Here is a 13,037-nt window from a genome sequence, read left to right on the forward strand (position 1 = left end):
TATGAATAGATGTAGCATGAGAGCATATTTGTGTGCAGCATTGAGTCCTGCGGGATCCAGGACAGTATCAGCCCCATGCTGGTAATGTGGAAGGGACTGCTGCATTAAGGGCTAAAGCAAATTAATTTGAGAAGTATATTAAGACCTACCTGATTTTGATTTACAGTTATGATGACTAAACCAGTTCAGCTTTTCAACATTTAGACTGCTTATTTTTCAGAAAGGCAAGTGCCTCATACATAACACCAAAAGACTGTGGATGTGCAGTGTCAGGGTGCCCAGCAGACTGGTTAAAGGACTCCAAACCAAACCAGAGCAGCAGCTTTTGCTGCCAGAGGTTTTGGCACTTGCAAGCCCAGTATTTTCATGAAGGACAGGTTTGGGGTTCCCAAGAGATAAATGACATTTATGGAGACACCTTGAAATGCCTCTGATGTTACAGAATCATAGAATCATAGAATAGCTAAGGTTGGAAAGGACCTCAAGATCATCTAGTTCTGACCCCCCTGCCATGGGCAGGGACACTCCACACAAAACCATCCTACCCAAGGCTTCATCCAACCTGGCCTTGAACACCGCCAGGGATGGAGCACTCACAACCTCCCTGGGCAACCCATTCCACTGCCTCACCACCCTAACAGGAAAGAATTTCCTCCTTATATCCAATCTAAACTTCCCCTGTTTAAGTTTGAACCCGTTACCCCTTGTCCTGTCACTACAGTCCCTGATGAAGAGTCCCTCCCCAGCATCCATATAGGTCCCCTTCAGGTACTGGAAGGCTGCTGTTAGGTCCCCACGCAGCCTTCTCTTCACCAGGCTGAACAGCCCCAACTTCCTCAGCCTGTCTTCATACGGGAGGTGCTCCAGTCCCCTGATCATCCTCGTGGCCCTCCTCTGGACTTGTTCCAGCAGTTCCATGTCCTTTTCATCTTGAGGACACCAGAATTGCACACAATACTCCAGGTGAGGTCTCACAAGAGCAGAGTAGAGGGGCAGGATCACCTCCTTCGACCTGCTGGTCACACTCCTTTTGATGCAGCCCAGGATACAGCTGGCTTTCAGGGCTGCGAGCGCACATTGCCGGCTCATGTTCATTTTCTCATCGACCAGCACCCCCAAGTCCTTCTCCGCAGGGCCCGCACTGAAAGTCTTCTTTGCCCAATCTGTAGCTGTGCCTGGGATTGCTCTGACCCAGGTGTAGGACCTTGCACTTGTCATGGTTGAACTTCATAAGGTTGGCATCAGCCCACCTCACAAGCGCATAAAGGTCCCTCTGGATGGCATCCCTTCCCTCCAGCATATCAACCGGACCACACAGCTTGGTGTTGTTGTCAAACTTGCTGAGGGCACACTCAATCCCACTGTCCATGTCAGCGATGAAGATGTTAAACAAGTCCGGTCCCAACACCGATCCCTGAGGGACACCACTCGTTACCGGTCTCCAGCCAGACATCGAGCCATTGACCACAACTCTTTGTGTGCGGCCATCCAGCCAGTTCTTTATCCACCGAGTGGTCCATCCATCAAATTGATATCTCTCCAATTTAGAGAGAAGGATGTTGTGCGGGACAGTGTCAAACACTTTGCACAAGTCCAGGTTGATGACATCAACTGGATTACCCTTGTCCATCGGTTCTGTAGCCCCATCATAGAAGGCCACCAAATTGGTCAGGCAGGATTTCCCCTTAGTGAAGCCATGCTGGCTGTCACCAAGCACCTTGTTGTTTTTCATGTGCCTTAGTATGCCGTCCAGGAGAATGTGCTCCAAGATTTTACCAGGCACAGAGGTGAGACTGACTGGTCTGTAATTCCCCTGGTCTTCCATTTTCCCCTTCTTGAAAATGGGGGTTATATTTCCCTTTCTCCAGTCGTCGAGAACTTCACCTGACTGCCATGATTTTTCAAATATGATGGCCAGTGGCTTAGCAACTTCATTTGCCAGCTCCTTCAGGACCTGCGGATGGATTTCATCAGGTCCCATGGACTTGTGCACGTTCAGTTTTTTAAGATGGTCTTGAACCAGATCCTCTCCTACCGTGGGCCCAAGGTCTTCATTCTCACAGCCCCTGCACCTACTTTCTAAGAACTGGGTGGTGCAGTCAGAGCCTTTGCCAGTGAAGACCGAGGCAAAGAAGTCATTCAGAACCTCAGCCTTCTCCAAATCCTGTGTAGCCAGTTCTGAAAGCTTCCTCAGGGGGCCTATGTTGTCCCTAGTCTTTTTTTTGTTTGCTATGTGCCTGTAGAATCCCTTCCTGTTTTCCTTAACATCCCTAGCCAAGTTTAATTCTAACGGGGCCTTAGCCTTCCTAACCTGGTCCCTAGCTTCCCGGACAACATCCCTGTACTCTACCCAGGCCACCTGTCCTTGCTTCCACTTTTTATAAGCCTCTTTTTTCATTTGAATAAATTATGAAGGATACACCTTAATCTATTATTTTTCCCCTTATAGAATCATAGAATAGTTAGGGTTGGAAAGGACCTTAATATCATCTAGTTCCAGACCCCCTGCCATGTTCAGGGACACCTCACAATAAACCATGCCACCTAAGTCTCTGTCCAACCTGGCCTTGAACACAAATTGATGTGTCTCCAATTTAGAGACGAGGATGTCATGCGGGACAGCGTTGAATGCTTTGCCCAAGTTCAGGTAGATGATGTCAACTGCTCTAGCCCTGTCCATCAGTTCTGTAGCCCCATCATAGAAGGCCACCAAACTGGTCAGGCAGGATTTCCCCTTAGTGAAGCCATGCTGGCTGTCACCAAGCACCTTGTTCTTTTTCATGTGCCTTAGCATGCTTTCCAGGAGAATCTGCTCCAAGATTTTGCCAGGCACAGAGGTGAGACTGACTGGTCTGTAATTCCCCGGGTCACCCATTTTCCCCTTCTTGAAAATGGATTTCATCAGGTCCCATGGATTTGTGTATGTTCATGTTCTTAAGATGGTCTCGAACTAGATCCTCTCCTTCAGTGGGCCTAGGGTCTTCATTCTCACAGTCCTGCATCTGCCTTCCAAGACTTGGGTGGTGTGGTCAGAGCCTTTGCCAGTGAAGACCGAGGCAAAGAAGTCATTCAGAACCTCAGCCTTCTCCAAATCCAGGGTAGCCAGTTCTCCTGATAGCTTCCAGAGGTGGCCTATGCTGTCCCTAGTCTGTCTTTTATTCACTACGTACCTATAGAATCCCTTCCTGCTATCCTTAACATCCCTAGCCAAGTTTAATTCTAACGGGGCCTTAGCTTTCCTAACCTGGTCCCTAGCTCCTTTATTTTTCTTAATCTTTTTCTTTGCAGTGCTGATAGTAGACTTGGTTGATTACCCCCCATTGATTCTGGCCTGCTCTCATTCTTGGTTAAGGCAAAGTACTTCCAGTTATTTCAGTGGGGATGGTTGGAACTCCTGATGGTGCTTTGTTGCCTTGGTGTGTATCTTTCATAAGGTACAGACTTGTCTTCGCAATGATCTTGGACAGAGGAATCCCAGATCTCTCACAGGTGCAGGAGGAAAGAGATAGCTTTTCTGAGCAAGACATCTGGAAATAATGCCAGAGCTTATGCTCATCAGTAGCATGCATGGCCATTTATAGAGGCATAACCATACTCATCCACACACAGAGCTTTCTAGATTACTTTGTGCAGCATATTTAACTCTTGGTTTGAGCGTGAGTTTAAAAGCTTCAAATTTAAGAAATTAGATTTGTAGATTGTATTTCAGCAAAAGATATAAGCATATGCTGAAATGCTTTGCTAAATCATAGCCCCGGTGACATAAAATAGTTTGTGCTCACTAAAATTGAAAGCTGTGGGAATATGCTTCCTGTTTGTGTTACAATCTCTCTCAGTGCTCCAAAATCCTAAGTAGGCTTTTAGCTTGTAGTATATACTGTATATGAACGTTTAAAAGGATACATACAGATTGTGAGCACGCATATAAATACAGTCAGGATGTGCATACACAGAGACATCACATGCTAATGGAAAACAAGAAAATAAATCATCAAATCATGTTTATACTCCATAGTATTTTGAGGAGGTCCAATCCTGTGAGGTCCTGAACAAACTCAGTTCACCTTGACTTCAGTGGGAAGGAAAAGATTCCAGCAGTTTGCCAGATCAGGCCCAGCAGGAGCAAGTATAAATATAACCAGTTCTTGCCTATACCTGCTCTCCAGTCACCCCTCCCATATGATATAAATTACACCTGACAGCAGGCAGTGTGGTACATTTCTTATTGTAATTTGTTAGGATTCACTGCTCAGCCCATTCAGCTGGCTCTGCCTGGCTGTTCCCAAGTTAGGTGGTTGGCTCTAATTTGGACCCAGTTCTGGAAGTCTTACTCGCATGAATGAATGGCTGGTGATGTAAACCTGGAGGCCAGTTCTTGCATTTCAGTTATCTAAGTATTGTTTCAGAGCAACTTTGACAGTCTTTGATGTTGTTTGTATTAGTGTAGCTGCTGTGAGAAAAGCATTTATCCATTGATTAAATTTGTGTAAGTAAAGGGTGCCACATTAGGCATTAACAGGGGCAGACACCTTCTTTCCAGTAAGTTTTTACAGGCTACATAAATTCTCTCATCTAAGGAGAAAACTTGAGCAGTGCACAGCTGGTGTGACAAAGAAGAGGGTTAGAGAGCCACTGTCAAAGATGGTTTCTAAACCACTCATGCTTACCTTACACACTACTCTTACACACCTCTCCAGTTGGCTTTTTGAATGAAACACCATACAAGAAAGAGGGTGAAAGGCAAGGAAAATGAAAAACAAAAGAAATTGTGATCAACAACAGCATAACAATGGTGGCCTCAGAAATTACCTCAGAAACGATATTCTTAATCCCACTTTAGCTACTTGAGGTTGCTTTTTGTGCATACCCAAAATTGCCATTAAAGTTAACAAGCTTTGGAGACATATGGAGGCTGATATTGTCTTACCTGGATCTGAGGCCTAATTTCTATAGCTTGACATAGCAAGTTCTCCCAACAAAACTAATTCTGGTAGTTGTGACTTACAGGTAGAAAAAAACCCCCAACCCTGCTGGATTCAGTCTAGTGACTCTTACCATCAGCATCTTATTTCTGAAGTAACTAGATAAGTAGACAAATTTTTAATCTTTGATAGCATTTCCTCTAGAAATTCCATTCGTGTTTTCACCCAGAGGACCTCTAAAGTAGCCCCCTCACACATTGACACTTGAACATGGATTTATATGTGTCCTGGGTTCAGCAGTAGCAGTCATTTTTCTCCTTCTTAGTAGCTAGTGCAGTGCTATGTTTTAATTTTTTGGCTTGGGAACAGTGTTGATAACGCCGATGTTTTTAGTTGCTGCTCAAATGTTTGGTCTGACCAAGGACTTTCTGAGCCTCATGCTCTGCCAGGGAGGAGGGGAGGCCAGGAGGAAGCAGAGACAGGACACCTGACCCAAACTGACCAAAGAGGTATTCTATACCACAGCACGTCATGCCCAGGATGTAACCAAGAGTTACCCCGGAAGAGGCTAGTTCACGGCAGGGTTGGATGAGGTGTCAGTCGGTGCTCGGCTGGGGGGAGTGGGGTGAGTTATTGGTCGGCTGGTGTTGAGGTGTTGTATTCTCTTCCCTTGTTATTTCCTTTATCAATATTATCATTGGGGGTAGCAGTAGTGATTTGTGTTATACCTTAGTTACTGGGCTGTTTTTATCTCAACCCGTGGGAGTTACATTTTCTTTATTCTCCTCCCCATCCCTCCAGGAGCGGGGAGGGTCGGGTGGGGGGGGGTGAGTGGACAAGCTGTGTGGCTCGGTTTAAACCACGACAGTATGGCAGGTTGTGAAGGCTGCAAAACCTATAGCACATCTTTGAAGTGAACTGCAAAATGAATTTATCCAAGGGAGTGAGATTCTTACATTAAAAAAACCCACACCAAAAGTCCAAGCTCCTAACTTGCAGTTTGGGTGTGTCAGTCCTGAAAAAGGCCTGGATTCCAGATGGATTAAGTGAAAACCAGATTCGTTCATAACCAGAGATTATTGGTGGCTGTGAAAGCATGGTATGTTCAAGGGCAGGATCCTGGTCTGGAGCAGAAGCGGGTGTCAACTCTCCTGGGCCATCACAGCCTCTTGCCAGCCCAGTGCCACAGCAGTCCTGTACTACTGTGATTGGTACTGATTAGTAGTGTTCATTCCAACTTAGGTGTCTCCCAAGCCTCTCCCATGTCACTGCCATTCCACACTGCTCACCCACCCAACATCTGTATAGTGTCTTGTTCCTCTTGAGTCCCTCTCTCATCCCTGCACACCTGCTAAATGACTCTGATTTAAGCACAGTGAAGAACATATACAAACATGCTGCCGTGGCACTTTTCACCCTTCATAAGGTACCACTCTTCCCACTGAGGTCAGCTGTTGACCACCCTGCTTGTGGGATGACACCAGGCTCTGAATTGTTGTATATTACCCAAAAAGAGTTCCTGAGTCAGAGACAGAAGCTGAAATTCAGCCAAAGTGCTACAAAATGTACCTCCATGTGATCTGCAGTGAAAAGCTCGTTAATTTCAATAGGTGTTGTGAATTTAAACCGTACACAGACTTTAAAGCAAAACATTTGAAGAGGCAAGAACAAGTGCTTTCCCTGCATGTTACAAACGCTCAGAGGTGCAGGTCATGGGCATGGTGCACAAGTGTTGCGCACACCTAATGGCACAGTACACCAGTGTGGCAGCTCTGCAGAGGGATGAGCCTGTCAGGGCTCTGCTATTGTTTAAGGCAATCGGGTATATGTTATAGATGAGAACAAGTAAAAGAGCTGAAAACCAGAGGTTTTGGTTCCATGCAGCGCCTTTTCTGAATTAACATAAGAATTTTCATGGAGATTAAAATAATTTTGTTTCATTTCACACATCTGCAATTTAGAGATAACTTTTGAGGTTTTCTTACTTGGCTGTTGACTGGGTAAATCTCTCCTTGGTTTCCAAGGGAATTTTGACCCTTAAAAAGGGCTTTTCCCCTTCCCATCCTCTGTCTCCTCCCAGCCTGCCTGTGGATGTTGCACTTACCAGAGTGGGAGCTGGCATGAGTGAAGGAAATCATATTGCCAGGCTGCTGAATGAGTCTTTCCCCATCTGCAAAGCCAGTTTTGTATGGGTGATGCATGGCTGAGATCATACAAGTCCATCCAACACTTTGATAAGCTCTGGGGAAAGTGTGAAGTGTTTGTTCCTTTAGGCATATGTACATTGTTGCTAGGACACATCCAGTACAGCTCCCATAGGGCAGAGCACAGGGGGTGGAGGTGAGGAACTGTTTCCTCTTGCAGATTGGCCAGAGCCACTATGGCAGGAGTCACACCGGTCCCAGGTATGTGAGTACCAGGGCGTGACCTGTGCTAGAAGAGGGGCAAATGGCTTGGCCTCTATGGAAAATAAAAATAATTTGTAATGCGGATGTAATTACAGCTGGGAATGAGGATTTATAGGTACTCTGTTTCTAGCTTTCACTAATGGGCAAAACTCCTGGATTCAGGGTCTGGTAGAGCCCGTGCAGCTTCCATAAATAGCAGATTTCCCCATGTTACCCAGGGCTGTTGTTGCACAGCTGGAGTGGTGGCTTTGGTGGTAAAGTAGAATAGTCCCTGTAATCCTAACCCTTCACTCAAGTGACTTGGGGAGATGGGAAGGAAGGAGTTTATATGGAAACTGATTCTTCAGACATGCCTGTGTCCACCTCTCCAGGATATCATACAAGCTGGCATGTAGGGATCCACATGAGAGCTGAGCTGTCAGCTGCGATAAAGGCATTTGCTACTTACTGGACTTCTTCATGACCACCTTGCCCAGCACAGCACTGCCAGGGACTGCCCACAGGCTCTGGAGAAGAAAGCAGAGTTTACCCTTTGGAAGTACAAATCTTACTATAATTGGGTGCCGAGATGAGGCCCTGTCAATGTCCAACTTAGCTGTGCTTTTACTTTGAATATATGATGAAGCTGCTCTGGTAAAGAAGGGGAAGAACAGTTTTGGTAGGAGGCTAGCCAGACTGGTCAAGGAGGCTTTAAACTAGATGTGTTGGGGGAGGGGGGCATCGTTCCATCCCAACACACCCAGTCAGTTGCCAGCACCTATAATAAATGCTCGGAACAATGTAGATATATTCCAGCTGCTCCAGCCAACGAGCCGGCTTCAATTGGAGCTCGTCTCAGATGCCTCTATACAAACGCCCGTAGCATGGGGAACAAACAAGAGGAATTAGAGATGTGTGCACGTCTACGGGGATATGATATAATAGGCATCACAGAAACATGGTGGGATGGCTCCTATGACTGGAGTGTTGGAATGGAAGGTTACAGGCTCTTTAGAAAGGACAGGCCTGGCAGGTGGGGAGGGGGAGTTGCCCTTTATGTTAGGGATAGGCTGGAGAGTATGGAACTCTGTCTGGGGACAGGTGAGCAGTTTACAGAGAGTTTGTGGGTCAGGGTTAAAGGGAAAACAGCTGTGGGAGACATTACTGTGGGAATCTGCTACAGGCTTCCTGATCAAGGAGAACCTGTGGATGAAGCACTCTACAGACAGATAGGAAAAGCCTCACGCTCGCAGGCCCTTGTTCTCATGGGGGATTTCAACCACCCTGACATCTGTTGGAACGATGGCACTGCACGGCACAAGCAATCGAGGAGGTTACTCGATTGTGTAGAAGACAACTTCCTTCTGCAAGTAATAGAGGAGCCGACAAGGAGAGGTGCCATGCTTGACCTTGTGCTCACGAACAGGGAAGGGCTTGTTGAGAATGCGGTACTAAAGGGAAGCCTTGGATGCAGTGATCACGAGATGGTCGAATTTGAGATCCCCAGGACAGTGAGAAGAGCGTGTAGCAAGCTCACTGCCCTGGACTTCAAAAGAGCATACTTTGGCCTCTTCAGTAACCTGCTTAGTAAGGTTCCATGGGATATAGCCCTGGAGGGCAGGGGGGCCCGAGGTTGCTGGTTGATATTCAAGGATCACCTGCTGCAAGGTCAGGAGTGCTGCATCCCAACTAGAAGGAAGTGCAGCAGGAGGGCCAGGAGACCTCCTTGGATGGATAAGGAGCTGCTGAGGAAAATTCAAAGGAAAAAAGAGGCTTATATAAAATGGAAGCAAGGACAGGTGGCCTGGGTAGAGTACAGGGATGTTGTCCGGGAAGCTAGGGACCAGGTTAGGAAGGCTAAGGCCCCGTTAGAATTAAACCTAGCCAGGGATGTTAAGGATAATAGGAAGGGATTCTACAGGTACGTAGCAAACAAAAAACAGACTAGGGACAAAATAGGCCCCCTGAGGAATCTTTCGGGAGAACTGGCTACGCAGGATTTGGAGAAGGCTGAGGTTCTGAATGACTTCTTTGCCTCGGTCTTCACTGGCAAAGGCTCTGACTGCACCACCCAGTTCTTAGAAAGTAGGTGCAGGGGCTGTGAGAATGAAGACCTTGGGCCCACTGTAGGAGAGGATCTGGTTCAAGACCATCTTCAAAATATGAACGCACACAAGTCCGTGGGACTTGATGGAATCCATCCGCGGGTCCTGAAGGAGCTGGCGAATGAAGTTGCTAAGCCACTGGCCATCATATTTGAAAAATCATGGCAGTCAGGTGAAGTTCCCGACAACTGGAGAAAGGGAAATATAACCCCCATTTTCAAGAAGGGGAAAATTACAGACCCGGGGAATTACAGACCAGTCAGACTCACCTATGTGCCTGGAAAAATCTTGGAGCACATTCTTCTGGACAACATGCTAAGGCACATGAAGAACAACAAGGTGCTTGGTGACAGCCAGCATGGCTTCACTAGGGGGAAATCCTGCCTGACCAATTTGGTGGCCTTCTATGATGGGGCTACAGAATTGATGGATAAGTGTAAAGCAGTTGATGTTATGCAACTAGTTATGAAGGGGGGAGGGGATTTAACTGGGCCTGTTGGGGACAAGCCCAAGAGGAACATGCTAGGGATTGAAGGATGGCGGGCTAAGGAGGACTATCAATCTCTTGTTTCACTTGTGGGAAAGGATAGCTCTTTAGACCCTGTCCCGCAGGGAAAAAAGGGTACTAGGACTGGCTCCCTGAAATGCCTGTACACCAATGCACGCAGCATGGGGAATAAACAGGAGGAGTTAGAAGTCTGAGTGCAGGCTAAAGGTTATGATCTAGTGGCGATTACAGAGACATGGTGGGACAGTTCACATGACTGGAATGTGGTTATGGATGGCTATGTCCTTTTTAGGAAAGATAGGTCAGCAAAGCGAGGTGCTGGAGTTGCTCTTTACGTGAGAGAGCAACTAGAATGTATTGAGTTCTGTCCGGGGTCGGATGAGGAGCAAGTGGAATGTCTGTGGGTACGAATCAAGGGGCTGACTGGCATGGGTGATACAGTTGTGGGGGTCTATTACAGACCTCCTGATCAGGACGAAGGAGTTGATGAGGCTTTCTACAGGCAACTGGAAGTAGCCTCGCGACTACATGCCTTAGTCGACGTGGGGGACTTTAATAACCCCGATATTTGCTGGAAGACTCACACAGCCAGTCATTCACAGTCTAGGAGGTTCCTCGAGTGCATTGATGATAATTTCTTAATGCAAATGGTGGACGTACCAACTAGGGGAGCAGCGCTGCTAGATTTAGTACTCGCCAACAAGGAGGGTTTGGTCGAAGTGGTGACGGTCAATGGCAGCCTTGGCTGCAGTGACCATGAGATGGTGGAGTTTAGGATCCTGTGTGGGAGGAATAGAATACCGAGCAAAGCCACAGTTCTGGATTTCCGAAGGGCCAACTTTGGCCTCTTCAGTCAACTGCTAAGGGAAGTCTCATGGGAAAGTGTACTAGGCGGTAAAGGGGCTCAAGATAGTTGGTTAGCATTCAAGGACCGCTTCTTCCAAGCTCAGGATCGGAGCGTCCCAATGAGTAGGAAGTCAAGTAAGGGATCTAGGAGACCGGCGTGGTTAAACAAGGAGCTGCTGGGCAAACTCAAGTGGAAAAGGAGAATCTATGGATTATGTAAGGAGGGGCTGGCCGCTTGGGAGGAATATAGGACAGTTGTTAGAGGATGTAGGGAGGCAATTAGGACAGCTAAGGCCTCCTTGGAACTCAATCTTGCTAGTCGGGTTAAAGACAATAGAAAGGGCTTCTTCAAATACATAGCAAATAAAACTAAAACAAGAGGCAATATAGGCCCACTGCTGAATGAAGTGGGTACCCTGGAGACAGAGGATATAAAGAAGGCAGAGGTGCTGAATGCCTTCTTTGCCTCTGTCTTTACTCCTGCAGACTCTCCCCGAGGGCCCCGGATTTCTATAGCCCCAGAAGGAGTCAGGACAAAGGAGGAGTTTGCTTTGGTAGATGAGGATTGGGTTAGGGATCAGCTATGCAAACTGGACATCTGTAAATCGATGGGTCCGGATGGAATGCACCCACGGGTGCTGAGGGAGCTGGCGGAGGTCATTGCTAGGCCACTCTCCATCATCTTTGGTAAGTCGTGGGAAACGGGCGAGGTGCCTGAGGATTGGCGGATGGCAAAGGTCACACCAATCTATAAGAAGGGCAAGAAGGAGGACCCGGGTAATTATAGACCGGTCAGCCTTACCTCCATCCCTGGAAAGATGATGGAACAACTTATTCTTGACTCCATCACTAGGCATATCAAGGATGAGGGGGTCATTAAGAACAGCCAACATGGTTTTATGAGGGGGAAGTCATGTATGACCAACCTTATAGCCTTCTATGAGGAAGTGACTAGGTGGAGGGATGATGGTAGAGCGGTAGATGTAGTTTTTCTTGATTTCAGTAAGGCATTTGATACTGTCTCCCACAGCATCCTCATAGATAAGCTAAGGAAGTGTGGGCTTGACGATCAAGTAGTGAGGTGGATCGAGAACTGGTTGAAAGGAAGAAGGCAGAGAGTTGTGGTCAATGGCGCAGAATCTAGCTGGAGGTCTGTGACTAGTGGAGTTCCCCAGGGGCCGGTGCTGGGACCGGTGCTGTTTAATATTTTCATCAATGACCTGGATGAGGGAACTGAGTGCACCCTCAGCAAGTTTGCTGATGACACAAAACTGGGAGGAGTGGCTGACACACCAGAGGACTGTGCTGCCATTCAGCGAGACCTGGACAGGCTGGAGAGTTGGGCGGGGAGAAACTTGATGAAATTTAACAAGGGCAAGTGTAGAGTCTTGCATCTGGGGAAGAACAACCCCATGTACCAGTACAGGTTGGGGGTTGACCTGCTGGAAAGTAGTGAAGGGGAAAGGGACCTGGGGGTCCTGGTGGATAGGAGGATGACCATGAGCCAGCAATGTGCTCTTGTGGCCAAGAAGGCAAATGGCATCTTAGGGTGCATTAGAAAGGGAGTGGTTAGTAGGTCAAGAGAGGTTCTCCTCCCCCTCTACTCAGCCTTGGTGAGGCCGCATCTGGAATATTGCGTCCAGTTCTGGGCCCCTCTGTTCAAGAAGGACAGGGAATTGCTTGAAGGAGTCCAGCGCAGAGCCACAAAGATGATTAAGGGAGTGGAACATCTCCCTTATGAGGAGAGGCTGAGGGAGCTGGGTCTCTTTAGCTTGGAGAAGAGGAGACTGAGGGGTGACCTCATCAATGTTTACAAATATGTAAAGGGTAGGTGTCAGGATGATGGAGCTAGGCTTTTTTCAGTGATATCCAGTGATAGGACAAGGGGCAATGGGTGTAAACTGGAACATAGGAAGTTCCACGTTAACATCAGGAAGAACTTCTTTACTGTAAGAGTGACAGAGCACTGGAACAGGTTGCCCAGGGGGGTTGTGGAGTCTCCTACACTGGAGATATTCAAGGCCCGCCTGGACAAGTTCCTGTGTGATGTACTGTAGGTTACCCTGCTCTTGCAGGGGGGTTGGACTAGATGATCTTTTTAGGTCCCTTCCAACCCTTGGGATTCTGTGATTCTGTGATGTCATCTACCTGGACTTGTGCAAAGAGTTTGACACTGTCCCACACAACATCCTTCTCTCTAAATTGGAGAGATATCCATTTGATGGATGGACCACTCGGTGGATAAAGAACTGGCTGGACGGCCGCACAC

At 47.4% G+C, this 13,037-nt stretch overlaps 1 protein-coding gene and 1 long non-coding RNA gene across 6 annotated transcripts in view; one reads left to right on the forward strand and one right to left on the reverse strand.

The window, feature by feature from the left end:
• Positions 1-13,037, forward strand: part of LOC136004259 (BTB/POZ domain-containing protein kctd15-like) — a 61,531-nt gene that overhangs the window by 11,109 nt on the left and 37,385 nt on the right. The gene's annotated exons all lie outside the window — the stretch shown is intronic.
• Positions 1-13,037, reverse strand: part of LOC136004260 (uncharacterized) — a 50,491-nt gene that overhangs the window by 2,621 nt on the left and 34,833 nt on the right. Inside the window, exons 5-6 of the long non-coding RNA XR_010608343.1 lie at positions 7,779-7,836; positions 7,027-7,163 (exon numbers count right to left, since the gene is read on the reverse strand). This is a non-coding gene — a long non-coding RNA (uncharacterized LOC136004260). The remainder of the gene's footprint in view (positions 1-7,026; positions 7,164-7,778; positions 7,837-13,037) is intronic.

Source organism: Lathamus discolor, chromosome W (assembly GCF_037157495.1).
Source record: "Lathamus discolor isolate bLatDis1 chromosome W, bLatDis1.hap1, whole genome shotgun sequence".
NCBI lineage: Eukaryota > Metazoa > Chordata > Aves > Psittaciformes > Psittacidae > Lathamus > Lathamus discolor.